We start from the raw sequence: 15,842 nt of genomic DNA, 5'->3' as shown, positions 1-15,842 counted from the left end.
GGAACAAGAACCATACCATGTGCAACTAAAGATCAACAAGAGGAACCCTACACACGTTTCAGAAGTCAAACAGTTGATCTTACCTGCCACTATCAGCCAAGCAATCACAGCTTCCCACTAGCATGGAAAAGATTAAGCTAATTACAAATTCATTGTGACTTTGACGGATTTGCAACTTCCAGCAGTCATTAAGAACCAGCTGGAGTATTGTGTGTTCTAAACGTTTGCAGAAGGCAGCAGATCGCTAAGAAGGATTTGCTTTAGTTAGTGATGAAGTGAGAGATCTTGAACTAATTATTATATAGAATACTAGTAATGAAGATCAGCAAAATGCCACTACAGTGTTACAATTCAGTCAGGGTTAATGTTTGGACTCTGACCAGGAATAAGGAACTTGTCTAAACATCGGCCAACCAGTCCTCTGAGGACGTTCCGTCAGAATATTACCCTGCGTTGTAATTTCACAGGCTGTGATTTCGCTCCATGCGCCTCATATACAACACATATTCTGTTGAACTCTCAGAACAAGCCTGCAGCCATGCACAACATCTGCCACCATCTATCAGCAGAGGATTACAGGCCGCTGGAGGAGGATTAATTTGTTGCTAATCTTTACTTCTCAGCTGGAGAGAGCCCAACACACACACACACACACACACACCGACGCAACGCGACACACTGGGCTGTGTGAGTCCAAACTTTGACATTCACTCTGGTTTTGTTGCATTGTGTGTGTTACCCTGTCATCCTGTATGGAAAGAAATGACTGGGGTTTGAATGAACAATGGAAGCCAAACAGAGGAGAGAGATGCAGTGATTAGCGATGTTGGCACAACTTCATTAACCTAAGCTCTGTGAGAAAAGTTATTCAGCCCGAATGCTGGCTATTAAACCAATCAACTCTCGAGTGATGATTGGCTCCATGCAGGTCTTTCAAATTAAAGCACCAGATTGAATCACATTAATGATGATTACAGACAAGAGGAAAATACACAGGCAATTAAAATCAGCACCTCAGGCTCATATAGGAAGAAAATACCAGGTAGTTAAAGCAGACTTTAACTTAACTCTGTCTGCTGGTGGAGAGAAAACCTAACAGTATCAGAGTGTATCAAAGACCGTTTTGTCATATTAATCTACATAATCAGATCAACGATGAAAAGATCATTTTACTCCCGGTAAGAAAAAACAAACCCTACTTACAAATACAGAGTCACTAAATTAGAAACTAATTGAATAAAAAACATACAGAGGATTCCTGCCTTCAGTATTTGTGAAGTTTTCTTTGGAACTCCAAATTATTTGTGGAAAATCCACCTGTTTGGAGATCTATTAAAAAAAAGAAAAAAAGCTTGAAATACCTTGACACACTTCTGTCTCACATTTGTAAAGCAGCCAATCCAGAAGTGCCATTGAGCTTCCATGGCACTGATTGGCTGAAACCCCAAGAGGTGAGATAAGGAAGACCAGGGATGTTAGCTTCTGGACACACACTGTCCAAAACTGTGACAGCTCTGAACATAGCATTGCTCTAACATAGAGCAGAATACACACATTTTTCTCATTATATGTATCCTCTGAAGAAAAGGAAAAAAAAGACAGTGTTCTCTTGCAAACACAAGAACAAGTATAGATTCCTTGTTCTTCATGTGTATCGTGTTTAATAATTGTTTTCCTGTCATAATTTGGATGACAAGAAAGTAGAAAACTGCATCCACTCCAGCTTTGTGTGTGTAAACAGGCTGTTTGACATATATGAACATTTGACAAACACTTCACAACACACAAAACCACCAGGATACAAATGGATGAAAAGAGATCAGAACAGCAGATGAACTCTCTGAACTTCCACACAAACGCCCAACGGGAATCACACCCAACACCTCCAACCTGACTGAAAATCCAAGAAAACATGAGCTAAGTAAAGAAGAAAGGAATTCTGGAAAATGTTGGAGGCTTGTGATCCCTGAGACCTGACGGCAGACTGACAAACTGAGATATGGTCTGAGAACATCACTGACCAGCAGGCGGGCGGGGAGACAAAGTCATCAGACAACAACAGACAGCAACAATCAGAGCATCTCAACAGGGTACAGCACGGCTTGATCCCCGGCTCCCCTGGTGTCTTTCATCTGGACTCCAGGGGGAAATGCATAAAACATCTGAAGCTGGAGAGGAGCTCTCTAGCTTCAGATGTTTTATGCATGTCAGAAAAACAAGAGCTGCTGAGAAATTCATGAGTTTTTTTTTTTTTTAATACCTTCAGATGACAGGATACGTGTCAATAATGGAGATGCAACGTCAAATAAGTTCTCTTTAAAATCCATTAGTCAAACCCTCTTTCATTAGCTCAATAAGAAATGACAGTCGATGTAATCGGTAGCTATTAAGTTTAATCCATCACTGGACCAGAACACCAATAACGTCTGTAAGGACTGCTTTGAAGCTGCTTGGTCAGTTAATGTGCTAATAAAACTTTGTCCTTCTCTCTGCTCTCTGGCCCTGCTCTGCATGCATGAAGCCTCCTTTTCCAGTTCCTCTGGGGTCAAAGTTCAGATATTATTTGAACTTTAGAGATGTTGTTCAGCTGCTCCCGGTTGTAAATAAAACAAAATAAAACACTTCATGGTGGGCAAACATTGCCACTGATTACTCATCATATCTGTCAATTGTAAAAACGTAAGACTGAAAATCCTTCCAGCTGCACAGCATCCAAAACCAGAGAGAGTAACTGTCTAATAGAAACAATGTGTTGGCAGAACAGAACTAGAACAAGAAAATCCAAACTAAGACCACACAGCTACTGCCACCATGTAAAGTACAGCACAGACCATAAAAATAAAAATATGTTTTCTAACTAGCTGCACAATTAAATCAATGGTAAATTCTGAAAGTATATGTAGGTGTATAAGTGTCACCTGATTGATTGTTTCCTCATACAGAAAAACTGTGCTCCTTTATTGCTTTTTTCTAAATACTTCTTGAATTGTCTAAAACTTAATAATGATGAACAACATTGTCACATTGTAGTTTCTTCCATTTTTCTAAAATTTATGAAAAACAACTCTAGGCCTTTGAAAAATGCTGCTGCACTAACAATTGTTTTAATTCAATACTTTCTGTGTGGATGTGTTTGTGTCTTTAATAAAGGTGATGATAAAAGTACCCAGTGCATTTGTTGGCTTTATGAAAATATTAAGTCCAAACTCTGCTATGGTACAAACAGCGTTACCCACAGAAAAACATCCAGGTGAGATTATGCTGCAAAAAATTAAAACACACACCCACACACACACAAAGAGCGCCAGTGTACTGTCCTTCTCATTGAATCACAGGACAATCAGATAGTCATTGTCATAAATTATCATTTTTCCTCCAGGTTTGCAATTATTTCATCAAAGCAGAGGTGACATTGTTCCAGCAGCAGCAGCTCTTTAACTGTAGAGCAAACATCCACGGCCATCATTTGTTTTGTGGGTCACCTAGAAAAACGATCTTAGCTCTTCCAACTCTGCCTGGTTCAACAGAAACTTGGAGTTTAGGAATGTATCATTCATAAAAAAAGACAGAAAATCATCACTCATCTATTGTGGTAACTATACATTATAAACCACAGGGGTGCGATAATTGTTGAAAACAGGTGAAGTGTTGTGTTGTCCTGCGTGAAAGCAAAGAAGCACGACGTAAAGACAGATGAGTCAGGCTCCAGCAGAGGAAGAAGGGACGTGAAGTGATTGTTGAGGAGATGAGTAATCGCTCCAAGCTGAGCAGAAGGAGCCAGCGCTGCTAAAAGCTCACCAGAGAAAGCAGAAGAGAAATGAGACCCAGGTGGAGCGATGCGGCGGCTGCTGCAGGCCGGGGAGGGAAGCTTCTGCTGCCAACAGCCTGAATCTGTCATGTTGGGTTTTAATCGTCTGACCCACATGCAAGAACACCCACAGAACAAGGGAAATCTGTAAAATTATATTTATTGCAGAGAATGACGGTCAGAAAAAAAAGGGGAAAAACTGGTCCGGAGAGGATTCGATGCTTCTGGTTGGAGCTAAGGGTGAGAGAGTATGGTGAGTTCGATGACTGGAGGAAATGGTAAACTGCTGAACCCTTAACGTTCTTACTTCAGCTGAGATGACACGGACCGGGGGGGAAGGTCTGAAGGATCCTGGGCGGATTACTTGAGGTCGAGTGTTGCTGCTTCGCTTATGGTGGTGGGGCAGCTCTGGAGGGCGGACGAGGTCTGGGCGGGTTTCGTTTATGGCCGGAGAGAGGGAGGCAGCGAGCGTGGAGATCCGATCACCAAGGTGGGATTCAGGGACTTGGGCATCCGGTGGGCAATAATCCACCGGCGTCACAAGGAGAGGTTCTGCGCTGGATTTCCACTAAGGGGGTTCACAGCTTCTGTAGTGAGAGTTCCTATGGAGGCACAAAAAACAAAGAATCACTAGAAATTCACAAAGTTCGATCACTGGAGAACTTCAGGTGGCCTGTAATACCAAAACTGGCAAAACACTCTGGCACTGGTGTGTAGGCTGCCTCCTCCTCTTATACTCCTCCAAATGAGATCATGCAGTGCAGGTGATGAATATCAGCTGGTCCACGCCCTCCAGGAATGACTGCCAGGCACCCCCTGAAGGATGGACAGGGAAACAGCAACCCCAACCACAGACAGGAAACACCCAGGAACCCAACAGTACCCCCCTTCAATGACCGCCACCAGGCGGTCCAACCGAAGAGGAGGAAGCATTGAAATCAGAGATCAAAGTAGAATCTAAAAGGAAGGACCCAGGCACCCAAGAGCGGTCCTCCGGGCCATAACCCTCCCAGTCAATGAGATACTGCCACCCTCTACCCCGCCGCCGGGAGACCACAATCCGACGGACCGCATAAGCCGGGTGCCCGTCCACATCAAGGGCGGGAGGAGGGGGCTCGGCAGGAGGGCACAAGGAGCTGGTCTGAACAGGCTTGATCTGAGAGACGTGGAAGGTGGGGTGGACACGAAGAGAAGAGGGTAAACGGAGACGAACGGCAGACGGACTGATGACAGAGTCAATAACGTAAGAACCAATGTAACGTGGAGATAACTTCTTAGACATGGACTTCAACGGAATGTCCTTAGAGGATAGCCAAACCTCTTGTCCAGGTGAGTATTGTGGTGCAGGACGCCGCTTGCGGTCAGCCACACGCCGATTCAAGTCCGCAGTACGATTGAGTGCAGAAACGGTCTTACTCCAAATTGACTTACAGCGGCGGATGTGGTGCTGAACCGAGGTGACAGCAATTTGGTGTTCCTCAGCAGACAGCAACGGTGGTTGATAACCTAGGGACACTTCAAAAGGAGAGAACCCAGTGGATGCCGAAACATGAGAGTTATGTGCGTACTCCACCCAGGGCAGAAACTGAGACCAGATGACAGGATTGGAGGAAGTAACGCATCTGAGAGTGTTCTCGAGTTCTTGATTCATCCTTTCGGACTGACCGTTGGCTTGAGGATGATGACCAGAGGTGAGAGACACCTTAGCTCCAAGCGCCGCGCTAAACTGTGTCCAAACCCGAGAGGTAAATTGCGGGCCTCTGTCAGACAGGATCTCAACAGGGATACCATGGAGTCGGAATACATGTTTTATCAAGAGTTGAGCGGTCTGGAGAGCTGAAGGCAGTTTTCTGAGGGGAATGAGATGGCAACATTTAGAAAAGCGGTCGATAATGGTGAGGATGGTTGTCATGCCCTTGGAGGGGGGCAATCCAGTAACAAAATCTATGGAAATATGGGACCAAGGACGTCTGGGGATGGCGAGGGGTTGTAACAGACCAGCAGGACGCTGATGTGAAGGTTTGTTTCTGGCACAAATTGGGCAGGCTAGGACATATTCCTTGATGTCCTTATGGAGAGAGGGCCACCAAAAACGACGAGATGCAAGAGCAATGGTGCGACTGATCCCAGGATGGGCTGAGAATTTAGAGGTGTGTAGCCAATGGATTACTCGGGCCCTAACGGAGGGAGGAACATACATTCTGTTCGGGGGACCAGTACCTGGATCAGGTTCGGACTGTAGAGCCTGCTGAATAAGACCTTCAACCTCCCATGTCAAGGTAGCTACGGTACAGCTGGGGGGCAAGATGGTGGCTGGAACCTTTTCGGACTCATCTGGGGAGAACATTCTGGAAAGGGCGTCTGGTTTTATGTTCCTGGAACCTGGACGGAAGGATATGGACAGGTTGAAACATGAGAAAAACAGGGACCAACGTGATTGGCGGGGGTTGAGGCGTTTAGCGGACTGCAGATAAGACAGGTTTTTATGATCCGTCCAGACCAGCACAGGATGTTGCGAACCCTCCAGCCAGTGCCGCCACTCCTCCAAAGCAAGCTTAATAGCAAGAAGTTCCCGATCGCCCACATCATAGTTGCGTTCAGCGGGGTTCAACCTACGAGAAAAAAAGGCACAGGGGTGAGTTCTCCGATCGGATTCTGAGAATTGAGATAGGACTGCTCCTACTCCTGAGTCTGATGCGTCCACCTCCACCACAAATTGCTTGTCAGGATTTGGCTGAATGAGAACAGGAGCGCTTGAAAATAGACACTTCAGTTGAGAAAATGCAGCATCTGCCTCTGGGGTCCAAGAAAAGGGTACTTTGGATGAGGTCAGGGCAGTGAGTGGTAGGGCTGTTTGGCTGTAATTACGAATAAATCTGCGGTAAAAATTAGCAAAACCAAGGAATCTTTGAAGTTGTTTTCGTGTTTCTGGGATAGGCCAGTCAACCACCGCCTTAATCTTTTCCTCGGTGGGTCTTATCTGTCCGCCCTCCAGGATGAAACCCAGAAAGGTGACTGAGGATCCGTGAAACTCGCATTTTTCGGCTTTTACAAAAAGTTTATTCTCTAGCAACCGTTGAAGAACTGAACGGACGTGACGCTTGTGGTCAGACAGATCTTTGGAGAAAATCAAAATATCATCCAGATATACAAAGACAAACACGTTCAAAAAGTCACGCAGCACATCATTGACCAGGGCTTGAAAAAAGGCCGGGGCATTAGATAATCCAAATGGCATGACTAGATATTCAAACTGTCCAATGTGTGTCTTGAAAGCCGTTTTCCATTCGTCACCCTGACGAATACGGAGCAAGTGATATGCGTTTCTGAGATCAAGTTTGGTGAACACAGTGGCCCCAACAACCGGTTCGAATGCAGATGAGAGCAAAGGCAAGGGATATTTATTTTTAACTGTTATCTGGTTCAAGCCTCTGTAATCAATACATGGTCTTAATGTGCCATCTTTTTTACCAACAAAAAAGAATCCGGCACCTAAAGGTGATGATGAGTGCCTGATGATTCCCGCAGCTAAAGACTCCTTAATATATTTCTCCATGGCCTCCCTTTCAGGACGTGAGATATTGAACAGACGGCTGTTTGGGAGGGGGGCACCAGGAAGGAGGTCTATGGAGCAGTCATATGGACGGTGTGGAGGTAGAGAAAGAGCATGTGACTTACTGAAGACTGGAGATAGGTCATGATACTCAGCTGGGATTAGGGACAGATCGACAGGGTCTGCATCCTGCTGCTTCGCTGGGGAAGGACCTGAAGGAACTGCGGAATGGAGACAAGTAGAATGACAAGAAACTGACCAGGATTCAACATGCTTTTTTGACCAGTTAATGTGTGGATTGTGGAGCTGCAACCAAGAAAATCCCAAAACAATGGGAGAGTTAGCAGCAGGAAAGACAAAAAACGAAATAACTTCACAATGGTTCCCAGATAATATCATTTTAACTGGTTTGGTCTTGTGTGTGATCTGGGGCAAGTCTCGACCGTTCAGAGCGGAGACCCTTAATGGGGTTGAGAGCGGAATAGTCTCAATTCCCATCTGCTGAACAAACTGGGAGTCAATTAGGCTTTGTTCACAACCCGAATCTATCATGGCTGATATCGAAATTGACTGATCTTTGTTGAATAGAATGGCTGGGAGGAGAAGGCGAGGGATTTCATTCTTTCTGAGACGGTCCGCCAGTATGCCAGCACCTACTGACGGACCTGAGCATTTAAACGCAGCCCACAGTTTGAGATGAAATGCCCTGATTCACCACAATAAAGACAGAGTCTAGACTTAAGCCTTCGTTGCCTCTCTTCTGGCGTTAATCGGGCATGCCCGACCTGCATGGGTTCGGGTTCCGGTAAGTTATTCTGCGGAGTAGGAGTAGGAGTGGCGTTCGAGGGGCGAACAGAAGAAAAAGTTCTTATCGGAGGATCCCTTCTCCGCCTCTCCCTTTCCCTGGAACGAATTCGATTATCTAAGCGGATGGTAAGATTTATGAATTCATCCAGGGTAGCTGGCTCATCTAATGTAGCCAGTTCATCCTTTATTTGTTCGCTTAGGGCGTGGAAGTACGCACTTTTGAGTGCAGATGGGTTCCAACCCGAAGCTGCTGCTTTAATTCTGAAATCGACCGCGAATTCAGAAACTGTACGTTGACCTTGTTTTAAGATCCATAAATCCCGCGAATCGGAAGTCTTATCTGCATCTGGCGAAAAAATCATCTTGAATTCCTTTATAAATTCATCGAATGTGCAGCCGTAGGTTAGTGACGATGAAAATCTAGATTCTGCCCAACTGAGGGCCTGACCAGAGAGCTGGGAAATGATAAAGGATATCTTTGCATTGTCATGAGGAAAACCTTCGGGGGAATAATTGAAAAGGATTGAGCATTGTAACAAAAAGCCCCTGCATTTACTTCTTTCACCAGAAAATCTCTCAGGGTTCAGTGGGCGTAGTTGAGAAAACATGGGCTGGACCGTACTCACGGAACCGGTGGAAGCAGGTGGTGCCGAGGGTGGAACAGAAGAAACTGGAGCTTGAGTCGTGGACGCCGCTGATGCGGAAGCCGGGGAGGTAGGAGGCTGGCGAAGAAATGTGATTAGTTCCTCTAATCGGTTATTGGTTTCAGCTTGGCGGTTAGCCAACTCTTGTAAAGCAGAGTCATGCATTTGAATTTGAGTGTTTTGTTCTTGAATGGTTCTCCGAAGGGCTTCTGCTGAGTCAGATTGTTGGCCAGAGTGTTCTGTCATGTTGGGTTTTAATCGTCTGACCCACATGCAAGAACACCCACAGAACAAGGGAAATCAGTAAAATTATATTTATTGCAGAGAATGACAGTCAGAAAAAAAGGGGAAAAACTGGTCCGGAGAGGATTCGATGCTTCTGGTTGGAGCTAAGGGTGAGAGAGTATGGTGAGTTCGATGACTGGAGGAAATGGTAAACTGCTGAACCCTTAACGTTCTTACTTCAGCTGAGATGACACGGACCGGGGGGGAAGGTCTGAAGGATCCTGGGCGGATTACTTGAGGTCGAGTGTTGCTGCTTCGCTTATGGTGGTGGGGCAGCTCTGGAGGGCGGACGAGGTCTGGGCGGGTTTCGTTTATGGCCGGAGAGAGGGAGGCAGCGAGCGTGGAGATCCGATCACCAAGGTGGGATTCAGGGACTTGGGCATCCGGTGGGCAATAATCCACCGGCGTCACAAGGAGAGGTTCTGCGCTGGATTTCCACTAAGGGGGTTCACAGCTTCTGTAGTGAGAGTTCCTATGGAGGCACAAAAAACAAAGAATCACTAGAAATTCACAAAGTTCGATCACTGGAGAACTTCAGGTGGCCTGTAATACCAAAACTGGCAAAACACTCTGGCACTGGTGTGTAGGCTGCCTCCTCCTCTTATACTCCTCCAAATGAGATCATGCAGTGCAGGTGATGAATATCAGCTGGTCCACGCCCTCCAGGAATGACTGCCAGGCGCCCCCTGAAGGATGGACAGGGAAACAGCAACCCCAACCACAGACAGGAAACACCCAGGAACCCAACAGAATCAAAGAGATCTCTAGAAAATTTACTGAAACTTATTATTTCCTCACATACAGTACAGTGATTCTTTTGGGGCATCGCTTTTGTTTAATACATTAAAACATGGTGGAATCTGTTGTAGAAGTTCACTTTAAATAATGCTGAATTTGAAGGAGGTCAGACATGTAAAAACCTAAGCATTCTGTACATCAGGCAGAAAATGGCCACTGAGTTCACCTACAGTTTCACCTTTAATGACCTGACGACCCCTGAGGGACACAGCAGACTGTGTCACTCTAAAGACTTCAAAAGACAAATCTGTGAAGCAGCTATAAGATGAAAAATGTTTTTTATTTTTGCTCAATAGTTGAAATTTTAACCCTTCATTTTAATCTCCTGTTCTTAAGCTTTTATGTGATCTGTTTGTCTTTTTGATGTACTGATAGATTTGTTGTCTCTGCTCCCTTGTTCTGTAAACAGGATGTATGTGCATCAAGTTGTTCATATGTCTATGTAGCTGTGTAAGTTAAGGCCTTAAAATGTCTTACTTCATTAACGTTTGCCTTGAATATGGTAATTATAGGTCCTACATTTTGTCATGGCAGGACTGTTCAATCTCATATGATTTATGTAGGGGTTTTTTCTGTCAGGTATAAGTTCTAGTCACACACAGACATACAGCTAACTAGCTGCTAATATCCCCTTGGTGGCTAGTTAGCTAGTTTTCTTTTGTCTATCTCGTAAATCTTCTGCAGGTTGGCTGGAAAACGTTTGTCTTTGCCACTGGCTGCCTTCTGTTGCCAACCCATACTATGTCACACGGTGCGTTCTGTGGAAAAAGATCAGCCTTCTGACCATATGCAGTGTGAGAAACACAAAGCTGCTGCCAAGAGATGCATTCACAACCCAGAAATGTCACAGTCTTGATTTAATCAAAAAACCTTTTAAATGATTATAAACCAATGGTGTTGTATGGATAAATTAGACTTTTCTTGGGTTGACATTGATTATTGAGAAGTGTAAAAATAATTCTGCTGTGCAGCAGACCTTCAGGGGTCAACATGTATGAAAAGCTGTTTGAGCTCTTCAGAGACAGGCATGTATTGCATGTCACTTTGTGTAAGAACATTTATCTACCATGCAGAAGACAGAATCCCAGCGGTGGAAACAGGCTCAGCCAACAGTGATGGGTTTGCCAACGCTGCAGAGCGAACACCTGCAGGTTCGCCGCAGTAAAAAATTTACATATTATTTTAATTTAAGCCGCTCTGCTCCTCTCTATTAAAATTCTCAGTTACAGAATAAGGTGCAGAAAGTATGATTAGGTAAAATGCACAAAGTTGAATCTGTAAACAGTTGTGATGCAACACAAATACTCAAGTAATGATTAACTGCTTGATTATTTCCTGAGCACATATTCATCATCTATGATAAATTTTTCCACGGGAAAAAGTGATAATTTGTTGAATCATTTGCTGCTTAGCAAACAATACATTTTTGTCTCCCTTTTGTTTAACCCTTTTGGTTTAATTTACGTAACAAGAAAAACGCGGAGCATAATAAACCGAACGGATCATGTTCTAAACAAAAACTCAACGCAGGCGTCAAAAGAGCTAAGTGTCCCATGGCATTTGTCTCGGTCTGCTTGTGTTCTTGAGTCAAACTGATCGGTGACATCTGACCTCTTCCATCTCAATGTGGCTCATTAGACACATTGATTTCAGGATAATTAAATAATCATCTATGTAAATGGGTCGATGAGTTCTGACTCTGTTCAGCACAGCATCTTCATTAGGCAGCTTTGTCTGTCAGTAGACACTAGAGAAAGGTTAAACTCATACAAAACACACACACACACACACACACACCCCGCATACACAGAACACGGTGACATTTAAATTTTCCTTGATGAACTAATCGGCTTAGAGCAAATCACCTTGACATTGCTATGAAAATCTTGAATGAATGTTATTTTTTTATAGAATCATGTAGTGGAAATCCATAATTCCTGCCCCACTGTGTTTTTACAAATACAGTGCATTTGTGTGAGAAAAAAAAATTGAATGTATATTAATTTGATTCCTTTTAGCTTCAGTGCTGATGCAGTCAGAGCCAAGAAAAACATCTATCAGCATAATTTGCTTTGTTATGAAGAAATGACACCAGACTCCAGATTGAAATACAGGAAATACATGATAGCACTCTTCCCAGGAAATATGAATACAATTAGATTTACATCAGTGTCTGTTATTTTGACCTTCTCTTCTAACCTTGTATTTATACTGTCATACAAAAAAATCTTGGAAACATAAATGTAGTTTGACAGTCTGGATGGCCATTTATTTTTGTCAATGATTCATAAAAGATTGTCATTTATTGACTTGTTCCCCTGAAGTATTCTTTAAAGAATTTTTATTGGTTAAAAAAACAAAAACAAAACAAACAAAAAAAAAAAAGCAAAAACCAAAAATGTGCTGCGTCCGTTTGGTAGGTGCAGATCAAAACTTTTTGTAAATGCTTCAATATGACATAACATGTAAGATTTAATTAAGCATTTCTGAGACTTCTTGTCTCCATATTTCATGAACATAGAATGACAATTGAGCTGATATGCTGTTGGTTTAAGTATATGGAAGCAAAGGAATTTCTTTGCACAATGGTAATCTGGAGCCTGTAAAGTTCATGTAAATGATCCAAGGTCAATGTTAAACTATCTGACATAAGTAACCATCTGATACCCACGTAAATACTGTATATATCACAACAAGAGAATTGGGTTAATTAATTTTTATACTGTCTGAAAAAAAGCAAGAATCTTTTGGAGAATGAAGAACATTATAAATAACCCTGATGTCTACAGGGTTAGACCTTTTCATGATGCTGTAATACAGATTGCTACAGGGGATCTTCCCTACTCACAGCCATCACCATAGCAACTAATTGAAGAAACTTGGCTGATAGGAAAACAACATTTATTTTCTCTTTTGGTCTAATAAAGCATTTTTGAATTTGAATTGTTACCATAAAAAAACTGAGCTGATGTCAGAGAATCATTTATTTGTTTGTGGCTGAAAAGTTTTGTAAAATGTGGCAAAGTGTCCTTGCTTAACCTATGTATTTTTTCTACATGTTTTTTCTTAAGGCCTAATTAGTTCAGTATTGCTAATTTTAAGTTGTTGGCAAAATTAGGATTATAGTTACATGCACCAAATTAGTTTGATAACATTTAAGGTCAATGGATCAAAGACTCCTGGACAGACTGGCGACCTGTCCAGGGTGACCCCGCCTCTCGCCCAGTACGTTAGCTGGAGATAAACACCAGCACCTCCCAACCCCACTAGGGACAAGGGTGTAAGAAAATGGATGGATGGATGGATCAAAGACTCAACATGATTAGAGAGTCAATAACAGCTGATCCTACATTTACAGGGTGGAGTTGAATGTTGGCTCTAGCAAAGTCCCTCATAGCCAGAACAGATATAACGTTGCCCCAGACTGAATGGAGTTTCTGCAACAAGCCCAACAGTCAATATGCTGTCAAATGAGAATCCGTTAAAATAATGGCCACTTCACCAATTAGTTTATTGGTTACAGTAAAAAAAAAAAAAAAGCCAAAGCTCCAGAGAAAAACTCTAAAACTTGACTTCCTGTTGCCTACTCTCCAGACTTGAATCCACTGAACGCTTAATAAAACATTTTCCGTTGTCTTCTTCCACCTCGTTTACATCGTTTGGATGTATTCAAGTAATACTGAGGTTTCACATCTGCAAGCTGAACAGAAGCACTCACACTCAAGCTGTTTATGAGCTGCACCCTGCAGTGAAATGCATTGTTTCATGGAAGGACCAGCCCTCCCTCCACATCCCCCTCCTCTTCGTGCCGCCATGGTGCGCTGACACGTGGCACACCAACACACCAACTGTAAAATGGCATGAGGTGTTTAGCTGTGTGCAGACACATGGTGTGCCTCTGGTTGAAGGTAATTGGGATCAAATCCACAACCTCCAGTTTCAGCTGAGTGGGAGCGTTTCCTGCTGAGGCCATCAGTTTCACATCAACCTCTGTTTGAATCTTTGCTGTGTCCAGACAAACGTGTTTGGTATGATGCTTCCATCTTCCTTGAAATGGCCTCATGCGCTACTTTCATTGACTTTTATTCACAGTATGTCATGGATATTCAGTTATGAATGCTAGGCACTTTTTGATATTCACACTATTGTAGAAAATATCCCGATTAATGGCCTCCTTTGGCAAGGACACAATGATAGATGTGTCCTTGCCATCACACACCCTGCCTGCTGGTGCTGGTGCAGCCTCTGCCAGATTGCCCCCGGGCAGCTGAGGCTCACGTGAATGGTAATGACGTGAATGGTAATGACTAATTTCATTGTAAAACCTTTTTTGAGTGTCCTGATGAAACACTATGTAAGTCTGATTTCATTTACAGATGATTAAAGACCATAAATTCCATCGTCTATGACAGAAGATCACTGTTCCTTCAGCGCTCTTCTGTCATAGCTACCATCAGTTGCAGGAGAAGTGGGTTGCTTGTGAAGCTCAAGGCTCGTCTTCCTACATCGTCATTCCAATCCTCACACAGGATTCCCACAAAATATAGGTTTTTTGACATTTGCCTCGAGATCAGACTGCTCCAGCCGGCTATGCGTTCTTGCCATCGATGCCAGCGGTGGCAGCAGACTTCTTTGCTCACCTTTGTAAGGTTGTGCACTTACCAGGTGATAATGGAGACTGTTTGTCTGCTTTCTTGTGCCCCAGTCAACCCAAAATATATTCAGCTGCTGTGTTTCCTCAACAGACCAGTCTAAGTTCTTTGACGCCATATTGTTTATTGGTTCTTTGTTAAGCTGGTCAGCTTTTTCTCCAGCCGAGTGATGTCACTGTTCACACAGGAACACTAGTGTGTGTGTGTGTGTGTGTGTTATGCAGCTGATAATAGGGTCTTCCTTGTCATGCGGTGCGGTTGGTGAAGGGTGGTGAGGTAGAGGCAGCGGACCCAGGTATGAGGAATATGGTGATTTTAATGAAGAAAACCAGGCAAAACTACGAACAGCAGGCACAAAGAAACACTGACGACAAGGAAGCTAACATTGACGAGGACCCGACGAGGAACAAGGAACACAGGTGGAGTTAAATACACGGGAGGGTAATCACAGAGACGAGACACACCTGGGAACAATCAAGGGGAGGACAGGACAACGAAGAGACTTAAGGACACAGAAAACTCTAAATAAACACAGAAAAACACAGATCCTGACATTCCTTGGCAGAAAGCCCTGCTAATCAGCTCATTATTCTTGTGCATTTATTATAAAGGTAGAGTGACAAAAGAGACAACCTACAAGGATGAAGGAGCTGCAGATGTTGGAATGAAATTATCATTCAATGTCTCAAACATGTCAGAATCTTAAGCACAGGTCATCATGACTATAATTCACAACTTTTTGTTATTATTATTTACCCAAATATTGAAGTTATGAGTTATGTCACAATGTGTTGCTGTGCAGTCTGTATTTATCCAGTCATCATAGAAAGAAGGAAATTAACTGCATTGCTTTAGACATTGGAAACTATGTTTCAATATACCACAAGTCAACAGGAGGTTCAAAAAGTGCTGATAATTTGGAATAAAAGTCTTTAAAGATCGCAAAATTCATTTTAGATTGAGATTATGACATTGGGATACATACATTTTCAGGCTTATCAAAGTACCAGTCTTATGCAGAAAGCCTATCTTTCTAAATCCCTGCTCTAGATTTAGTGCTTCCAGCTCACTAAGCACCCTTTGTTAGTTAATGTCAGCTCGGTATTGCTGTGCTGTTGACACAACACCTAGACCTACGTCACTAAGAGCGATACAGTGAGCCTTTCAGATTGGAGAGAGACGAGGAGAAGAGAGAAGAGGAGAGAGGTGGGACAGGCCGATGATCGTCCGACAGAGCACAAGTATGTGTGTAAGGTTTGTGTCAGCGTGGTACAAGACAGAGGAGGCTGCAGTAT

At 43.4% G+C, this 15,842-nt stretch overlaps 1 protein-coding gene and 1 long non-coding RNA gene across 4 annotated transcripts in view; both read right to left on the bottom strand.

Annotated features, from left to right (window-relative positions):
• The window catches only part of chst11 (carbohydrate (chondroitin 4) sulfotransferase 11), a 71,768-nt gene that overhangs the window by 26,113 nt on the left and 29,813 nt on the right, over positions 1–15,842 (bottom strand). The gene's annotated exons all lie outside the window — the stretch shown is intronic.
• Positions 9,112–9,842, bottom strand: LOC114161134 (uncharacterized). Of its 2 annotated transcripts, XR_003598947.1 has the most exons (3): positions 9,650–9,842; positions 9,275–9,569; positions 9,112–9,201 (listed from the first exon to the last, which is right to left on the bottom strand). It is a non-coding gene; the product is annotated as an uncharacterized LOC114161134 (long non-coding RNA). The 2 variants fall into 2 exon arrangements; XR_003598946.1 differs by having other exon boundaries at positions 9,275–9,842.

The sequence above is a fragment of the Xiphophorus couchianus genome, chromosome 17, assembly GCF_001444195.1.
Source record: "Xiphophorus couchianus chromosome 17, X_couchianus-1.0, whole genome shotgun sequence".
Classification (NCBI taxonomy): domain Eukaryota; kingdom Metazoa; phylum Chordata; class Actinopteri; order Cyprinodontiformes; family Poeciliidae; genus Xiphophorus; species Xiphophorus couchianus.
Note: the sequence above shows the minus strand (reverse complement) of the source record. Positions and strands in the feature narration are given on the sequence as shown.